Below are 18,987 nucleotides of genomic sequence, written 5' to 3' on the forward strand. Positions count from 1 at the left end.
CGGGGCAGGGGCGGTGCGGCCCCGCTGCCCGCTCCCCCCGCGGGGCTGCCGGCGGCCCGGGGCTCCACCCGCGGCACCCAGAGCTTGTGCGGGGCTGCGGGACCCGTCTGGAGGGGGACACTCCGCCCTCCGCTCCTCTTCCGCCTTCCGTGGGGATGAGAGAGTGCGCTTGGAAAGGAGGAGGAAAAGCATCGAAGGTAACCGCTCAGCCCAAGCGTGTCCTTGCATTGTGATCCCCTCAGAGCGTTGGCTGCCCAGTAAAGGTGCAAAGCAGCTCCAAACCAAACGTGGACAGCTTGTGACACTTGTAGACCTCAACCCAGGCGGTCACCCAGCTAAACGGGGACGGTGGATGTTGTCCTCCTTACACACCCAGTTCCCAGCCCCAGGGAAAGTTCACCAGGTCACCAGGGTGCCCTTTCGGCAAGCAGCGGTGCCTGAGCCAGACACTGAACCACGCATTAATCAGCCCCTCCGTCCACCCAGAGGACCTGCCCGAACGAAGTGTTGTTGGCTGTTGTGATGGAGGTGAACATGCACAGCTACTCTGTATTTCCTGGGCAGCCACAAGGGAGAGCCAGGAGCAGGACACCGTTCCCCTGTCAACCCTGAGAAGACGTGAGCGACGTCCAACTCAGCTCAGACCCGCTTGCTCATTGCAGTCATTTTAGATCGCTAGTGAGTCACAGTCACCAGTCAGGGGTGGAAAGGACTGGAGCTTTTTTCCCTATTCTATGAAAATCAATAAACACAGTTTTGCCAAGGCATTCTGGCATCACTGTTGTCTATTTTTATGCTGAGCCCTACATTTGGCTTTTCCAACCTACTTGCTTTGCTCCAATGCGTTCCATTCCTTGTTCTTAAAACAGTGCCCCTTCTCTGCGTGAAGTTGCTTTTAGTTTTATTTTTTTATTGTTTGGGGCTGTATCCAACTTCTGGGGGTGCCAGGATGGGCTTTTTTAACACCTGAAGGGTGCTGCCCACTGCCTCGCACCTTGTCTCGGCGCTTACATCTGCAGGGAGTGGGTGGTGCAGGGCTGTGGCTCTCCTCGCCTCACCTCCTACGCCCGCTTGGTGCTGGCTGGGCTCACATCTAACTGTGGATTTTTCCTTGCAAACACTGAGGAAGTGAAGGATAAGGGCAAAAATAGTTGGGATTTGATAGCATGTGCAACATCTGACAAACTTGAGTCCCTAGAGGAAGCAGTAATTGATTTATATCTTTGTCTTTATGTAACTTGGGTGTTGTCTCTATGTAACTTTCCAGGCACTTCCTCTAGCAAATCTAATAAAGAAAGAAATACTGGGGTTTGTTCCTTGGGTCCCTGATAAGCCCTAAGGAATGTGTTACCTCTCAGCTGCGTGTCTACACAACAAGGGACCATCACAGCCAAGTTATTAGAGGAATCCCTCTCACATTTTCAACTTGGAATATTTTTTCAGTTATATTAACCTTCTTGACAGTATTTTTTCTGGGAAGGGAGACACTCTGCATTCAGTTCTCGCTTGTATTTTCATTTTTAGAGCTCTTAGCACTTCACCGCTAATTAACTTTCAATAACTGTCGTAGGGTTACAGTTAGTCAGCATGAATCAGACAGAAAATGTAGCTTTAGGGGACCACACTCTGTCAAAAACTATTAGAAACCTTTGCTTGATTTCCGAGGAGAATATACTCGCTCAAGCAGGATATACCAGCTATTAGGCAGCATTCTCCTGCAGTAAGAAATCCTCAATAAAAGAGACTCGGTGGTTTTGGTAACAGCCCTCCTTTCAGGGTGGCTCTGAGTAATTATGCAGCATTTTCCTTTCTTCCCATTTGTTTGTCTGATTTCCTGAATGGTGGTGGTGCTCAGGCCAAAGCTGGGGTTCTGAGTTTAAAGGCTGTATTTTTACCTGTTTGCTCACAAATATAATTCAAAATAGGGGGAGAAGGGGGAGGTCACTTATAGGTGCAGGCCAGCTCTGCCCTTCCCAGGCATTTTCAGCTGTGGAAAATTGAGTGAGAACTGCTTTTGGCTGGGAGCACTCAGGAGAAGACTTGGCTGTGGCAGGCAGCAATGCTGTTGGTGCCAGCGATGGGGGACATTCCTGGGATGCAGCATGCAGAGCTCTCAAGCTCCATGCATGACAAATTGACACTTTAATAATGGGGAAGGAGGAAGGGGAGCAGTGCAGAGCCAGGTCCACAGCATGTGTTTTCCTCCCAGGCTTTTGGAGTCCTGCCACCCCATACACTCTGACCCCTAAAACACTCAACGTCATCCACAATGCCCTCATCTGGGTGTGTAAAAGCTGGCTGCAGTATTAGATGGGATACCAAATCCTCTCGATGCTGTTAATCCATGTTTTTCCACAAAGGCCCCAGGTGCTCCCTGCTGATGATTTATTTGGCCTGTGCAGCAGGAATAGGCCTCAGCTGTGTGAGGTGGGGAGGGAGCTCCTCTGTGCTCCCAAAGCCCTGCCTGCCTTGGGCTCTCGTGCTGCTGGAGGCAGCCCCAGTTCCCTGCAGCACCTGCAAGGCCAGGCTGAGGAGAAGGCACTCCAGTTCCGTTCCCACCCCACGAGGTAATGCTCATTGCCCACTTGCAGCCTGCTCTTTACTTTCTAGCCAGAGCTAATAGAGGCTTTCCATTTCCAGGTGTGCTGTTAAAAATCTCAACACGTTGCTCTGGATGACTAAGGATGCTTCCTATGGTTTATTTAATTTTTCTTTTTTGCCCTTTGCCCTCCCTTCCCCTTCCTTACATCAGCAGTGGGTATGATTTGTTTGCAGAGTTCCAGGGTGTTTCATCTTTCTTTGCCTAGCCCCAAGTGCATGGGGGTTTGTTGAAGCAACAGCACTCTTGATTTCTTAGAGCTGGTATGTGGGTGTTGGATTGTGTCATTCGTAGGAGGTGAACGTCAAAGGAAGCGGGATCAACTGCTGGAGGTTTGTAAGCCAGGTACTTAATATTTGGTTTCCTGGAAAAGCAAGGAAAAATAACAAAACAGGCAGCCTTTGAGTCTTTAGTTTTTCCACGTAATCAGATTAACACAATACTTGTGCGTGCTCAAGAGCAGTTTGGGTTGGTTTTGGTTTGGTTGGGTTGGTTTTTTCCCCTTGGTTTATTCAGGATGGAGAATGACTGTATTTTCCTTTAAATAGTTTCACTTGTTTTGGTGGATTCTGTTGAATGTTTATTCCAGTAACACAAATAATTTGTGTTCTGTTGGTGCCCTCACAAATAATGCGATTCATTATCAGGTACATTATGTTGTCTTTTTATTTGATGTAAAATGGTGCCTTTGAGTTAAATTTAGATAGAAGAGCTATTTGAGACTATTTTGTTCATCTCCAACTGTTTTTTTTCAGAAGTGCATTAGTCTGAAGTATTTCATGGGCAAAATACTGAGTTATTTTGGGGACAGACAAATTGTCTACAAAAGAAAAGTATAGCTGCTTATTTTTACAATAGTTTTATGGTAATCGCTGTTTTATTTGACAAGTGTAGATACCAAGGTAGATAGAAAATTCCAGCAGAGTGCTTACTCCTAAACTGCTCTAGGGAGCAGGTACCTCTTCTAGTCCTTGTTCAGGCTAAGCTTAAAAATTAAATAGGACAGAGGTGCCTTTTAAAAAAATTATTTATCCATCTGATGGATTAGGCAAAAGGACTGTCACAGCTTTCTTGGCATTTCCCCTTATGCTCATTTTCCCATGGCTCATTTTCCCATGTCAAAGGGATCTGTAGGTCAGAAGAAAGAAAGCTGATGGTGAAGTGTTCATGGAAGGACTTTTCTGTAATCACTGGAAAAACAGTCCTTCCCTCTGACTTTAGCAAAGCATTGTGGTGTGAATTTATGGATCTCATTGATATTTCTCCTGATTTACACAACAGTAAGCAGTATGTAAGCATAACAGTAAGTTAAGTAGCAGTGGGCCTTAAATATTTATCTGGTTTATTTTTGGAATGGCAGTTGCAGCTATTTATAGAGCAAGAAGAAGTGATACAAATCTGACTGGATTCCTTCTTTGCTTTGAATCTGTGAGAGAGAAGCAGTTGGGGCTTTTTGACCACGAGCTCTTATTTATTATGTTAAATTTGCACTGATTAATAGGCTTCATTTTTCAAGAGCCTCTGAACCCCTGCTTACAAGCATAAGGGATCTTGTTACCTCTGTAAAGGAGCATTGATGCAGCCTAAGAGCAGCTGTGAGAGTGCCCTGTGCTGCTGTGCAGCACTGATACCTTACATGGATTTATCCATGGGGAATGGTCCCAAGAGAAAACACATTTATGGTGGGTCACTGCTTACCCAGAAAAGCCCAGAATGGAACATGTTCTCCTATGGGAGGCTGTGCTGGATGTGGGATGGGTGGATGGGGGTGCTGCTGTGAGTGAGCCTGTGTCTCTGCCAGTGTGCTGGGGAGGGACATTCCCTCTGGAAAGCAGAACTAGGCTGGTGGATGGAGATGCCAGAAGAGCGTGCCAGTAGTACGTGCTGACTCAGAAATCAGCACTTTTGGCTCTTAGGCCACTGGTTGATGCGTGGCTTAGCTTAGTAGTTACCTAAATCTGTTATTTCCTTTTGATTCCAGATGGTTTGGAATCCACTGATGTTGACATCCTGACTGAATCTCAGATTCCTGGGCTTCACTGCAGCTGGACAACCCTCACCCCATACAGACAGGCAGGTCAGCACCTGGCAGGACCAGTTTTATTGCTGCATCCCTCCTGTGGAGAAAGAGGGCTTGCCCACTGTCATGAACTTCAAAACATCCCTCTGTATTTCATTTCAAAACAAACCTTGAGAGCCTGGGAAGGAAAGAGAACTAACAGAAGTAGTCAACCCCCTGTGTTTGCTATGAGAAACCACAGAAGGTGGTATGGGTCTGTAAGGAGGCCATGGGAGCAATATTTATTTATGGATAAGTGCATGTCTGTCTGTCTTGTGCCTTCAGATTTATCTTTATACTGACTGTTGTTTCCACATTTACACAGTAGCCTTTAGTAATTGTCCTGGGATTTGACCAATCACTCTTGGAAGAATGAATTGCTAGTACTGTTAAACGAACGTGAAAAGAATTATTCTCTTCCCAGCGTTTCTTGAAATTAAATTTTAGCCCTGGTGTGCTCAACTACCTTCAGAATTAATCTCTGTATTGTCAAAGGAGCCTGTCAAGCCCTTTTAGATCAAAGGAGGCTGTTTTCTATTAAGAAGGTTCTGATGATGTTTTCCAGCTCTTGGGTACAACACAAAGGCAGCCTGTGGCTCCCCACTGCTGTTTGACCTGTTAAGTTTTTGAGTGTCTTGCTGCTTTCTATTTTCTTTGTGTGAGCTCTGCCAGGTCCAGCTCAGGCAGGTGGCCATTGGCACAGCCATAACCAGGCACCTCCAACCTACCTGAAATACCTTCTTGCTCTCTCAGAGCCTGTCTGGTCAGGGTTGTTGATGGTTTCTTTTCACAGCTCGCTGTTCCTTACAGCCTGCACCTGCGTGGAGTCCACCGGTGTGCAATTCCTGTGGCTGGCAGAGCACGCTGCCTTGGCATGCTTCCCTCCCTTCCCAAGATGCCTGGCCTTCTGAAATTCCTACTTTTCCTGCTTTCAGATAAAGTCCTCTGTCATTACACATTTTCTGTGCAATTCTGAACAGGCTGCTTAATGACTTTTTTTTTTTCTCCTCACCAGCTCAGAACTTTTTGACTGCTGCATTTGTTCTATTAGAATATAAACATGGGAGAGACAAATAAGTGCTATGGAATGATTAGGTAGAGATATGCCAGTGGCTTTGCCTGATTAATGGATTTACATTGTACATTACTCACAGGCAGCTTTCCAATGTGTTCCTCTAAAACAAGGTAATTTGTTTAAAGGGCTATCTTTTTGTAAATGCTGATAAGCGAGCCATACTTGGTGCATGTATGGACATCCAGGCAGGGAGAGCCAGAACAGGATGTACAGTCATTTTGCCCCTGCTAGTCACAGCCATTCCTGCAGGTACTTGAGGAATGCAGGATGTGCCCCAAATAGATTTTAACAAATATTCCCTGATGGAATCATTTCAGCCTCTCCTGACATCTGTACTAGCTCCTGCTGACAACAACAGGATCTTTGTGACGGTGACTGCAGCAGAGTACAAATGCTTTTCTTCTCCTTTTGTGCCAGACAGCAAGTGAAGGTAAAGACTTGCTGTGCTGACTCAGAGGAAAGGTTGAACAAGCCTGGCAGTGGCCAGAGAATCTTCAAGAAAGTCACTTCTCCCTGATTCATGCTCTTCACAAAGTGAGTATTTCCAGCTCTGGCATCTATTCTGACAGGATGAGAAAGGATAACAAAGAAATAGCGTGTCAAGGTGAGGAGAGAGGCTTACTCTTCAAAGTACTAGCAGGGTTTAGTTTTCTGATCTGGTGCCAAATGCAACAAAGGTACTTACCAAATGCCCTTGCAGTAGGACTTGTCCAGGGGCTTTACAACTTTGCACCCCTCTCTCTCTCTCTCTGTCTCTCTCTCTCTGTGTCCTGCTGTTCTGATTCTGTTGGGAGTCAGTGTGTTTCCTCTGGTAGTGACCCTGTGTGAAAATCTGGCTTCTCCTGGCTGCAGGGCACATCTCCAGAGTGTGAAAGAGTGGGAGAGCCCAGTTCATGCTATTAGCAGGGCAAGATGTTGGTGAGAGCTGTAAGTTCTTCTTGGCTGTTTGGGACTGGGGAAGGACACGTCCCTGCTGAGCAGGGAAACAGCCTGGTTTATCTACTGTCCAGTTTACCACAGTGTGGGGTGAGCACACCTTCTGAAAGTGAGGGGTGATGCTGGGCTGGTCCTTGTGGTTCCTACCATCTACTCATGACCAGCCTTGTCTCATGCTCCAATTTCCTCTGGATGTGGAGCCACAGTTCAGTGTTGTTATAAATCTGCCAAAGGTTGTGGCATCAGTACCTGAGGCACAGGTGCCTGGAGGAGGATTAGGATGCTGCATTATGTATGTATATAATGCTGAAAATACACCAGAGATGCAGGCACAAGAGTGACTCCAGGTTGCAAGTCAAAACTCCTTTTCCAAGCACTTCCAGCTTTTTTAATTGCACAGCATTCCTCTGGCCTTTCCAGTTCTCTAATATAGATATGAATGCAAACGGATATAAAATATTTATGTCAAAGTGTTGAAGTTAACTGGGGACTGAGCTTCTGGCTTGGGTATTTTCTTTCACTCCTGAGGAAAAAAAACACCTTTTTAAGCTGTTAATTTCAAAAACAGCATGGTCTGGAAAAAAGAGCTTTTCTTCTATCTCATTAAACTTTAAGTTTGTTCCCAGAACTGCACATCCAAAGGAAAGCATCCCTAGGCAGGTGTTATTTGCCCGCTGACTTGGACCTTTGGCACCTCCCAGCTCCAAGCAAGCTTCCTTGGTGTGGAGACATGCCAGAGTGAGCTTGCAAACACAGTTCCCTGCTTCAAAGGAGCTCCAATAGCAAACACACCAGGAGATCCTGCCAGCCCATAAGCCAAGCAGGCTGCAGTCTGAAGAGGTCAGAAACAATTTAGACACACCTGGAAATACTCATAAAGCCCTTGGGCCTCGTCATTATTGCTCAAGGTGTCCAGCAGCTCTGCAAACATTCAGATGGTGTCTGAGCCAGGCAGGTATGGCTTCAGCAGCTTGTATGCCCAAATAAACTCAGCAGGCTGGAATCACACAGCTAATGCTTGTCCATTCCTTAATTTGTTTTTATCTAAGTGTCTTAATCCTTGTAGGGAGATAAGATGCTGGCTGATGCTTTTCCGCACGTAGAGAGGACAGGGATAAAAATATCCACAGTTGTGTTCAAAGACAGCAGGGAAAAAGCAGCTCCTGCTGGCATCAGGCCAGGGCAGAAACATCCTACTCCACAGGCAGGTGGCCACTGCCTGTGGCACAGCTCTGGCATTGCCCTTCCAATCCACACTGCCTGTTGTCAGCAACAGCATCTTCCAGCCCAAAACACCCATGCTCACTGAGCTGATCATGTGTGGCCACAGGATGCCTTAAGACAGGGTATTGCCACTGGCTGAGTATCAAGAAACTTCTAAAACATCTCTGAGTGGCCAAAACTTGCAGTGCTCTAAATCATTGTCCAATGTTCTGTAGGCATGTATTGCTCTGCAAATGTTCCTTGTTGTTGGTTTTGCTTCCAAGGCGTGCATCCAAGCCAGGTGCTATATTAGTTTCTTTTGCTGTGAGTCATAGCACCACAGCCCTGAGAGAGACTATTGCTACATCCACTGAAAATGGAAGCTTCAAACCTTTGAAGAAGAAAAATGGGAAGGTTGTGGAAGGGTGACCCATCGTGTGCATAGAAGTTAAAAACAGGGGGAAACAGGAACAGGGGAGCAATGGCTGGGGTGTTCCTGAGCCCTTCCCAGCAAAAAGGTGGAACACATTTGGGTCCACTGACTCCCTTTATTTGAAGGATAATTTGCTGTTGAGCTTTGAAGTCTCACCTAGGTGGCTAATGAGTGATTGGGATGCTCAGCAGCGGGGCTGAGTGCTGAGATGTTCCACACTGCGTCTCCACTGTTGTGGAGCACAACCCTCTGGGTCTCCAGTGTTGTGCTGCAGCTGGGACCAGCTTTCAGTGGGGAAGCAGACCAGCTGCTGCTGCTCTTGTTCTGAGCACTCACAAATGGAATTTTCTCCCTCATGAGAAATACCAATGACATTTAAACTGTTTTGATGCAAAGCAACGGTGTTACAGCTACTGTGCTGTTTCTGATTTAGTAGGATTTATATTTCCAGTGTGGCTAACAGGTAGCCAGTGCAAACCTTGCTGTGGATTGTTTGATGTTCCTCAGAAGCAGATGCTCTTCAGTCAGGGTCTCTTGTTCCCTGATGCAAAACACCATGCCCTTCCCAGTCCAAAGGCAGCATTCCTGCTTTGTTCACTGCTGGCATTTGCAGGAAAGAAATTCTTCAGCTTTAGGCTGAAATAATTCCTCCCCAGTTGTTTTCAGCTGTATGTTTTCAGTGTATTGGGAGCAGAATGTCAGACTGGCATTGTGTGGGGCCTGGTATGTGGATCTGCAGGACTTTTCTTGTATTAGAGGCAAGTAGAGATCCTGAAAGGCCTAAATGGCACAGAGAGAAGGTAATGCCAGGACTAGGCAGAGTGAGGGTCAGGCAATGCAGTGCCAGCATGGATGGGATATGGGTGAGCTGGGCTTAAAGCGTCCTGGTTTGGCTATTGGTCCTCTCAAGTGAGGCTTGACTATAAAATCATGACCCTTGGGCAGTTTGGAACTAGGATTTCTTGCTTGGAGATGGAATATTCCCTGCCACAGAAACTGCATTAACTTCTTTAGTGACAGTTTGTAACACACATCCTGGCTGTTTAATTGGATTTATCATGGCTATTGGGAGCATAAATGTGTTTACAGATTTGTTTTGAAAGCTTTTTTGTGTGTTTTTCTCATAGCAAGTCAACTTCCATGTGGTGCAATTATGTTCAAGATGTTCCCTGTAGCACTGGAATAATGTCAGATTATACTGTGTGTGCATGTTGTTCTTCAAAAGGATTTTATCTGAGGCATGATACACTGTGCAGGAGGAGAAAAGGAGCTTAGCTTTTATTAAGAGAGGTATAAAAAGCTTAAAACACAAAAAATTCTGTCAAATCCTGTTTCGTATTATAGGAAATACTTGTCTCTGTCTATTGAAATGTGAAACTTTTTCCCCTTTAACTTCCTTCCTGCTCCATCCAACTCTGCCAGAACTCAGTCCACACAGCTTGCCACTGCTGTGCCACAGCCTTTCCAGCATTGAAATGTTGAGGCAAATGCAGCAAGACATTTCAGAGACGAGCATTTAGGGGAAATGAAAGAAGAGATAACTTTCATTTGTTTGAAAAGTGTCTTAGGTTTTCTTTGGTTTACTGTGTGGCCTGGAAAGTAGCAGTGTGTTTCATGCAGTGGTACAGGAGGCCCACCTGAAGCCTGCTCATATCCCTAGCCACAGAGCTGGCTCCAGAGGGATGCTGTGGTACAGGAACCACCCTTGGGTGTCAGGGGCTACAGCACACAGTGCTTACTGTTAGATCTGTCTTCTTTTTTCTTTATTTCTTTCATTAGTGTTATTATTAATTTGGATAACAATGCAACTTAACGTGCAATTTCTTGTCTGATGGCAGTTCAGATATTAAATGTCACATCTGCCTGGTACTTTAATCCTTAACTATGACAAGTTTTCCCAGCACTTCTAAAAGAGGCAGTTGTGATATGTTTCACTCCCTGCTGAATGATAGTCAGAACCCCAAATTTGTTCCATGACCCATTATTATTATTATTACTATTCCTAATTGTTGTTATTAGTAAGCCTTGTAAGAGGAGTAGCTTGGAACAGCAGCACAACACCTCTCCCCCCGTGGGAAAGGGTTTTCAGATGTCTCTGTTTGTAGCCTGTCACTCTGTGTGTTGGTCACAGCTTTCCTTTCTCAAAGTTGCACTGAAGGATGACTTTCAGGGATGTGCCTCTGCTCCCTCCTGCTGCCTCCTGAGTCCATCCCCTCCCCACAGAGCCTCTCTGTCCCAGGGAAAGCTGCCAAGCCCTTGGCTGAGGTTGGCAATGCCATAAACAATGCAGGCATTTGAAAACTAGAAAGCTCAAAGCTCCTGTTCTGGTGACCAAAGAGGTGGATGGAAAGATCAAAGAAGAGGACACACAGCTTGGGAGGGTGCAGTGGGTTTTGGAAGCAAGCAGCAGTCAGGCTCAGTGCCTGTCATGCACAGAGCATTGCTGCTGTGCCACAAAAATGCTGATGGAAAGGCACTAGGAGCTTGCAGCTGTGCTTTGCTTCTCAAGGAGCTCCAGGCAATGACCTGCCTTTCTGTCATAAGCTCTAATGAGGTAAGGGAGTAGGAGAAGGGATTCAGGAACATCAGAGCTCTGTGGAAAGGGAAATCCATATGGCAGTTGCTCACTGGAAACAAAGCTGGGTGATTTTTGGCAATCAGATTTCTGGTGGCCCTGTGTGGATTCCCACCCCTGAGAGTGGCAGCAGAGCTGAGAGCAGTGTAATCTATGCAAGCTTCAGGTAACAGTTCCCATTGGCTCAGCAAACCCCAATCTGCAGATCTACTTTGCCAGTTGAAAATTTGGCCTTGATTTTAAAGAAGGGGAAAAAAAAAAAGATAAAAGCCTGAAGCTCTGGGCAGGTATGTAAGAATGTATCCAAGAATGTACAAACACACCTTTGTGGGCTTAATCAGGTAGATATTTGTCAAATTTTCCTGAACAGTTTGTATATTCAGAAGAAAATCAGCTTTGAAAATCAGCATGCTTTGCAGAAACTTGGTGTGCAGACCATTTTAAGAATTTGGGTTTTTACCCTGTTTCAATCAGGGTAAAAAGCTGGAAAGATGATCTGCTTGAAAGCATTTCACAAGACCCATGAGTCATGCAAAATCCTATCGCATTTTTCCTTTGGTTGAAATCACGCAAGTTACGAATGCTAGAAGAGTTATTAGATCATAGATAAAGAATGCTGCACAATGGCTTGGTGAAAATAAATAAATAAAAACCCCTAATTTTTCTCCAGCTTCTAATTCCCTGGGGAAGAATTCAAGAGGCAAGAGTGGAGTATCACAGCTCACCCTCAAAAAGGAGTGGCATGCAGCTGCATCCCTTGCAGAGCTGCTATTCCTTCTCTTGGCTTCTTCACTGCTCCAGGCAAAAGGAGATTTTAAAACCACTCCTTTATCTAGCACAGTTAATTTCCCCACCCTGTACCAGCTCAGCTTCTCTGGCAGGTATGTTGGGGGATGGTGGACCCAAGCTTTCATCTGCTCCCAAGTCTTCTGCTAACAAAATTTTGTGATCCCACAGAACCTGCTCTGGACCCAGAGAGATCCAGGCAGGCAGGGAGAAGGTGACACTGTGTTTATGTAACTCAGCTCTACCAGTGCTGCCACTTCTGTCCTGTTAGGATACCTGTATCCCCCAGGTATTTTTATTACTAGAACAAATCCAGCCTGGAACTACTGCTGGGATTTGTGGGTAAGTGCTAGGCTGGCCGTCCAACTTTTTTCCCCATTTTTATCTCTTATGCCGCTGTCACTTCTGAAATCTTTCTCCTTTTAGTTTCTTTTCCCTGAAATGCTGTGGTTGGGCTTCCCAGATGTGTCCCTTGTTGATCAGGAATTTCTAAACGCTGAGAAGGAATTGCAGGAAAGCACTAGGCAGTGGCTCTTGTGTGACCATAAACCATAAAAACATTTAATCAGATGGAAAGTCTTGCTTTCTATTTCAGTCACCACATTTTGGAGCACGTATTAGAGGTCAGAAATTAATTTTGGCACAAATAAAGTCAATTCAAGCAAGAGGAGAAACATGTGCCATTTTTGTCGGTATTTTGTGGGGAAAAAAACAACCAGCTGAGGGAAAACAATTATTTTTAATTGCTTACATGATTGAAATATGTATGATTAAGCTGGTGTTTAGCTGAGGGAAAACAGTGTAGTTTAGTGACTTTGCATGCAGCACAGAGATGAATAGTTCTGCTTCTCAACAAACCTGAAACATTCTCACTGTTAAGAGTTTTCTAATGACCTCTCGTTGCTAGCTTTTTTCAGGTTCCCTTTTTCACACATTTTTTTCTTTCCCACAGTCATTTCATCCTCTCTCTAAACAGTTCCCTCTGGAGAAAAGACAATGGAAAAGAGAAATGCAGCGGCAACCTTTGGGCATTCAGCTTCTTCCTTCTTCCCAGCACGGTGTAGGACCTGCTATCTGATCTCCCCTCTAGCAGAACATGTGAAGGGTCAGTGACAGCCTTGAAACAGGTAAAATTAAACCTGTCCTACTTTTGGAAGGTTGCAAAATTGCACACGTTGTAACGAACACTGATACTAATTTACTGTAAAATCGTCTGTGTATGTTAATGAGCTAGGTCTTGCCAGTGCTAAAAATAAGTCTCAGTGTAGAAAAGGCTTGCAGAATGAGCAAAATTGCTCATACTAAGAAAGAAGTTCATCTGTTGTCAAAAACACTTGATCATGTTAGATCTCCAGCTGTTTCTTTTGGGTAACACCAGACCAACTTATCCGTGCTCCTGAAGGTAGCAGGTGTACAGTTTTAATGTCTTCTACAGTGAGGATGGTGATACCAGACTTCTCAAAACAGGTAAGAAGATGCATCAGCTCAAAGTAACTCAGCCTAATTGTTTGGATTGAAATTTTCCGTGTCAAAGTTCAGCCAGAACGTTTCATTACAGGAAATGTTAGGTAAGGGATGAAGCTCCAAGCCCTGATAGTATTCATCACCTTGGGATGGATCAGCACCTTAACCAGATCGTATATTGTTCTGTGTTTGAAAAGATGGCAGTGAATTTTGGAAAGAGAAAGGCTTATAAAGTGCTTATTGGAGTCAATTTTGCAGCTATTCACACAATACTCAAAGGTGACCATGTCTTTTCTGCTTTGTTTTCTTAGCAAACCCTTTGGAAGAGGTTCTGTTCTATGTGTATTTCAGCTGTATTTCAGTGTATTCAGTGGAATTTTATTTGTATGTGATCTTTCTTAGTGATGTCAAACTTGCACAGAGGAAAGCAAAGCTGCAGGCTTGGTTTTTGCTTGCCTGTTGCTAAAGCCCAGGTCTCACATGTCTGTGTTGGCCAGCAGTCACTTTGTGACAGATCACAAGGCTGGTCTTTGCTCCCTTTCACCCAGCTGTCACTGGTGCTCTCTAAGGCACCGCCACCTAGGCTGTATGTCAGGAAAAAGCAAAATTTGCTGGTCTGCCTCAAGGAAGCAGCTACAGGAAGAAAGCAGAGGGACTCCTTACTCTAGATCCCACAGAGGTGGCCGCTGGTGGCACTGGGGACAGCTGTTGGAGCTGGTGATGTGTGTTGTGTGCTCCCAGCTGTCCCAGGGGGTGTTGCTTTGATGCAAGGATCTGAGGTGATCACACGTGTCTTGGTGGGTTAGAGAAAAATAAAACATAAAGAAACCATAAATAAACCATAAATTCTCTATGTGCCAGTAGCACCAGGATATCCCAAGCATGGGTCAGAACCCCCTGGTGCTGGATCCCAGTGACAAGACGACCCCAGATTCGGGGGATTGGGAGTGAATGTATGAATTCAGCAGGGACAGAATCACAAAATTGTCTAAGCTGGAAAGGGCCCACAAGGATTATCAAATCTAACTCTTCAATGCATGGCATGTACAGGGGTTTTGATGAACAGATACAGAGTTTAGCAGAAAAAATATTACTCCCCCTTTTCCAAAGAGAGTGGCTTGTAGGCATTGAGTCAGGGCTGCCTTAAAAGACAGCAAACTGCCTGCTTTATAGGTTTGGACAGATGTTTTGCCATGTGAAGAGCACTTTCTGTAAAATGCAAAGTGTGTGTTTCTTTGTTGTTGTGCAGTGGATGTTCCCTGTGCTGGTGTGTCGCCATGGTGCTGGACTGGGGAAGCTGAACATCAAAAGCTCAATTGTTTCTGCTTTCATCATCCATTAAAAAAAAAATCTAAATGGAAGATGAGAACCTGCCTGCCTTAGGTTCATATGGAAGTAACTGTAGGACCAAGCAGCAGCAGGGTACTTTCTCAAAGATGAGTAGATGGTTGGGCCTCTACAGGAAATCTGCAGCAAACAGATAATTCAAAAATAACTTTTTGAGACTATGGGATGTAAATGAAAAGAAATAGCTAATCAAAAGGAGAAAACACTGAAAGGAAACATCTGATGTCAGAAGCTGTTGGCTTTCATTCTGATCTTCTTGTTTTTTTCTGTATATAGCTTTTAGAGTGCCCTTAAGTCTTCTCAAAAGGTTATTACTCTTCCAGTGGCATTAGAGAGGCTGAGATGATATTTGCAATGAGGGTAAGTGACTCTCTTGAGGTTTTGGCACCCACAGCTCCAGATTAACTGGAAATGTAGGCATTTAGTAAATCTGAAAATAAGTGCCTCTTGGCCCTGTGCACTTCAGAGAAGTCAACTGGAGTTTTGTGAGAGAGACCAGAGCAGGAGCACAGTATATTGCACACAAGGGATGCATTTTTAGAAAAATTAAGCCCCCCCCAGAACGAATGCCAGCTCATAAAGTAGTGGCCTCCATTCTCTTTGTCCAGACTATCTCATCAATGGAAGTCTGGAAAGCCCTGCTGTTAGTTCCATTGATGGGAACAGTGAGACTTTCCTTTCTGGTATTACTTTTGGCTGACCAGAGGTGTAATTCTTACAAATTTCTGTTATTCAAAATCTCCTCAGGTTTCCAGTTTTCCAAGGTAAAAGAGCTCCATTTGAGGTCCAGAGTGTATTGAAGCAGTGAGTGCTAATCCAGAACTGGTTTTTGAGATGCTGCACTGGTAGGGAGATGGCTTCAACCAGGATGAGGTGGAAGAAGGGACCTGGCAATCAAAAACCGGCACAGGAGACAGAAGGATAATACCAATAAGGCATATCCCATATACACAGCTCTGTCTCAGTTGTACAGAAATGTTCCCTGCGTCCCCAGCAGTCACTAACCCACAGGTTTTCTTCCAGAAAGTAAATCCTTGACAGACTTGAAATGATGAGTAATGACTCCACTTTCTTCCATTCCAGCTGCCACACAGGCAAGTACGTTGGTCGCTCATTGACCCAGCAAAATTTGAATGTCTTCCCCTTCTCTTGTTGTCCCATGTCTACCCTATCACTTATCAGCTGCTTGCTGTTATGGCACAGTGGGACCACCTTCTCTCAGCAGGCACTGTAATTGTTTTTTACAAGAAGAAAGAAAACGCTGGTAGGCAGTGGTACACATCTAGGGAAAATGTCAGCACTTAAACCTGAGCCTTGCTTTTTCCTCTGAGCTGTCAGAGCTGGATCCTCTGCCCTTCCTTACAAGTGGGTTTGAGGAGGTGGTTGTTTTGGCTGGAATTGGAGAGGCACAGGTGGTACCACCAGCTGTAAATTGGAGGAGGCACTTCCTGATTATGACCACTGCCTACACACAGATCACTGCCAAGAGAGGAGCTGGAAGGCACAGAAGCCTTCTCCTTACTTGGAAAAGGAGGGTAGTCATCACTCCCCTCTCCTGCGGGCTTTCACCTGTACACTTTGGGCTTCTTTGTCAGTGCTTGGCTTCCTAAAATGCTATGGTGTGAACAACCCTCAGCCACCAGTGAAAGATGGATAAACTGAGGCACAGAGTATTTAAATGCACACATCTAACATTTAGGTACTCGGTATGCACAGCATGTTTGAAAGCCAGCTTACTTTTTTAAGAGTGGATGGATTCATGCTACTTAGCCATGGCAAAGTAACTGGTGAAAGACTTCCTGACCTCTGCAACATCAAGGTTTTGCCCTCTGGCTCTAAATGTCAGTGGTGGAAGGCTTGTACCAAGCTGCAGAGCAAGCATGCACCAGGCTCACCTGTGAGGAGTTTGGAATGTTGCTCTGGGAGTGGGGGGAGGAATTTCAGAGGGCACCAACAGCTGCCTGGTCTCAGCTGCAAGCACGCACCCCCATTTGCACTTATGTATTTTTATTTCCAGGTTACAATTTTTTAATTATTGCCTGGTGCTCATGTCTCCACCTTCGCATTATGGAGACCTCTGTTAGCTGGCCTTGACTTGCCTCGTCTCCAGGAAAACTGGGCTGCCTTGTCACCCATGTGCTGAAAGCCCTTTCCCTGGGGTGATGCCTTGGCCTCTTGCCACCTCACAGTCTTGGTTTCCATTTCTTGTCCTAAATGTGGATCCACTGCATGGATGGATCCACAGCAAGTGAGGGAGAGGCACCGGAGGGCTCACCCACCACCGCGCACTCCACACCCACAAGCAGCAGGAGAGAGAGAGCCAGATTAAAAGATTAAAGTCCCAAACTGCAAAGCCCCTTGGGCTCCTGATGAGATCTGAGTGCCTGCTGCGAGGCCAAACTCCCACTCCAGGGGTGCAGAGCCCTGTGTGCTGTCGCTCACCAGCTGCTGGCTCCCGGCTTCCCCTCCTGCTGCTGCCTCTCGCTGGTTTTACAGACCAAGAATTAAATAACAAACCAGTTTTGCCCAGAAGGAAGGTCCTGAGTGATGCCTTAGCAATACCCAGGGGCTCAGGGGTGGCTTTATGCTCCCCTTGTTGCACACCTGAGTTTTGGGGTTGGTAGCTTTCACTGGCACCTTGCTTGCTTGTGTTGTGGTGGCTGGATTGCTTTGCTTGGGATGTGGGATAGGGCTGGAGAGGGAGGGGTGGCAGTCAGCAGCATGGTAACCACCCAGGGAGGGTCGTGAGTCCTTTGGTGCCATCTGGTCATCTCTCAGAGGTCTCTTACAAACCTCACCCTAGCAAAACTACCACTAGGTGTGTGCTCAAAGACAGTGTATTTTTCCCTCCCACTTGATCTCTATTAGGACTGGGCAAATAATTGCCTTTTTGGATTTATGGCTGAAAGGCACAGAAGTCAAACTGTCACAAGCACTATTACTGTGTTTCTGTCTGTAATTTTTGTTTGACTAAAGCAGTGAGTCCGAGCCAAAATGATGATTCCGGCATCACCACAGTACTCAGCATGCTGAGCTCTCAAAAGCAATTTTTCCCAGGTTTGTTCTTTTTAATATTGTTTTTATATTTTCGAGTGCTTTTTTTTATCAGAAACAGGTCGTTTCAAAGCAAAAAGTTTGGCCTTGCTATTTTGAAAGTGTTGAAATAGTATATTTTGGCTTCTCAGGAGTTGTTCCTCCTTCTCCTCCCTGTGCTTTTCAGACAAAGCTCTTTGTCAGACACAGGCTGAAGCTGTGAAGATGTTCAGTTCTGGAGCTCCCTGTTTCAGCACATTTCCCAGCTCTGCTTCAGGTGACACCAAAGTACATGTGTGCCAGCACCTTCTGGCCCTTGGGGCTGTGTGGTGGCCACACGAGCAGTGTCAGAGTGGCCATGAGCTGCCCCTTGTGCAGCCCTGCCCTGCCTCCAGCTGAGGAAGGGATCTGTGCCTCCAGGGAGAATGGCAGCAGGATCTGTGTTTCCCAAGCTGCTGAAACAGCCATAACCAAAATATCACACAGGCACAACCCTAAAATGGAGTAATTTCCAGGTTTCTGCCTGTTTTGGGGAAGACTAAAGGCTAGGTTTTAGCAACAGTCTTTTTGTATTAACTGCATGCTCATAGGTTTTTGTGATGCATCTGTATCTTCCAACTGATTATAATGAGTGCACTGTTTTATTTACATAGGATTAATGTAATTCAAATGACTAGATGAAGTTCTTTGATCTCCAGGGTACAAGAGGTGAGATTATGATGATTTACGATTTTAAACAGTCGCTCCTGGCCATAAAATCTATTCATTTGAAAATCAATAGAAAGATATCACTTGCCATGTCGATGAGATAACTTCCTCTGCCACTCAGCCCTGACCCTACTCTCCTAGCTTGCACCATCCTATCAAGTTTGGATACCTTCTTTTTTCTCCTGGAAGCTCTGCTTCACCTGATCCTGCACAGTCCTTCTGTGTGTCTGGGGTACTCTTCTATTAATTTGAAGCCACTTTCAGATTTATATTCTCCAAGCATGCAAACTCTTCTTCAAAACTCTTTTCCCAGTCATGCATTCAGTCAGATGGTGTAGCTGCCAAAAATACATGCATCTCCATATTTGTTCTTTGTTGCATTGGATGAATTGATAGGTGCAGTGTATTAGAGACTGTAAACTTTCTGATCTCTAATGAGGGCTGTTGTCTGTTCAGCAAGTCCTGCCCATTGCACAATGGTATGAATATTTATGATGCTAAATAATAATGCTTGCCTCTGACCCTCTTCATCAGCAGATCTAGCATTGCTTCACTGAGGAAGCAGTCGAATCATTATCCTAATATCCAGATGGGGAAACTGAGGTGCTGCAAGGTGAAATAAGTTGTCCAATGTCAGCAAAGGAGAGCTAGAAAGGGAATGCAGCTGTCTCTGTCCCCAGCTACGTGGTATAGCCACTAGACCCTGCAACCTTCTCAATGACAGCTCATGAAATTTGTCTTTTATGCAATGCATTCTTCTCTATTAACA

Source organism: Molothrus aeneus, chromosome 7, assembly GCF_037042795.1.
Source record: "Molothrus aeneus isolate 106 chromosome 7, BPBGC_Maene_1.0, whole genome shotgun sequence".
NCBI lineage: Eukaryota > Metazoa > Chordata > Aves > Passeriformes > Icteridae > Molothrus > Molothrus aeneus.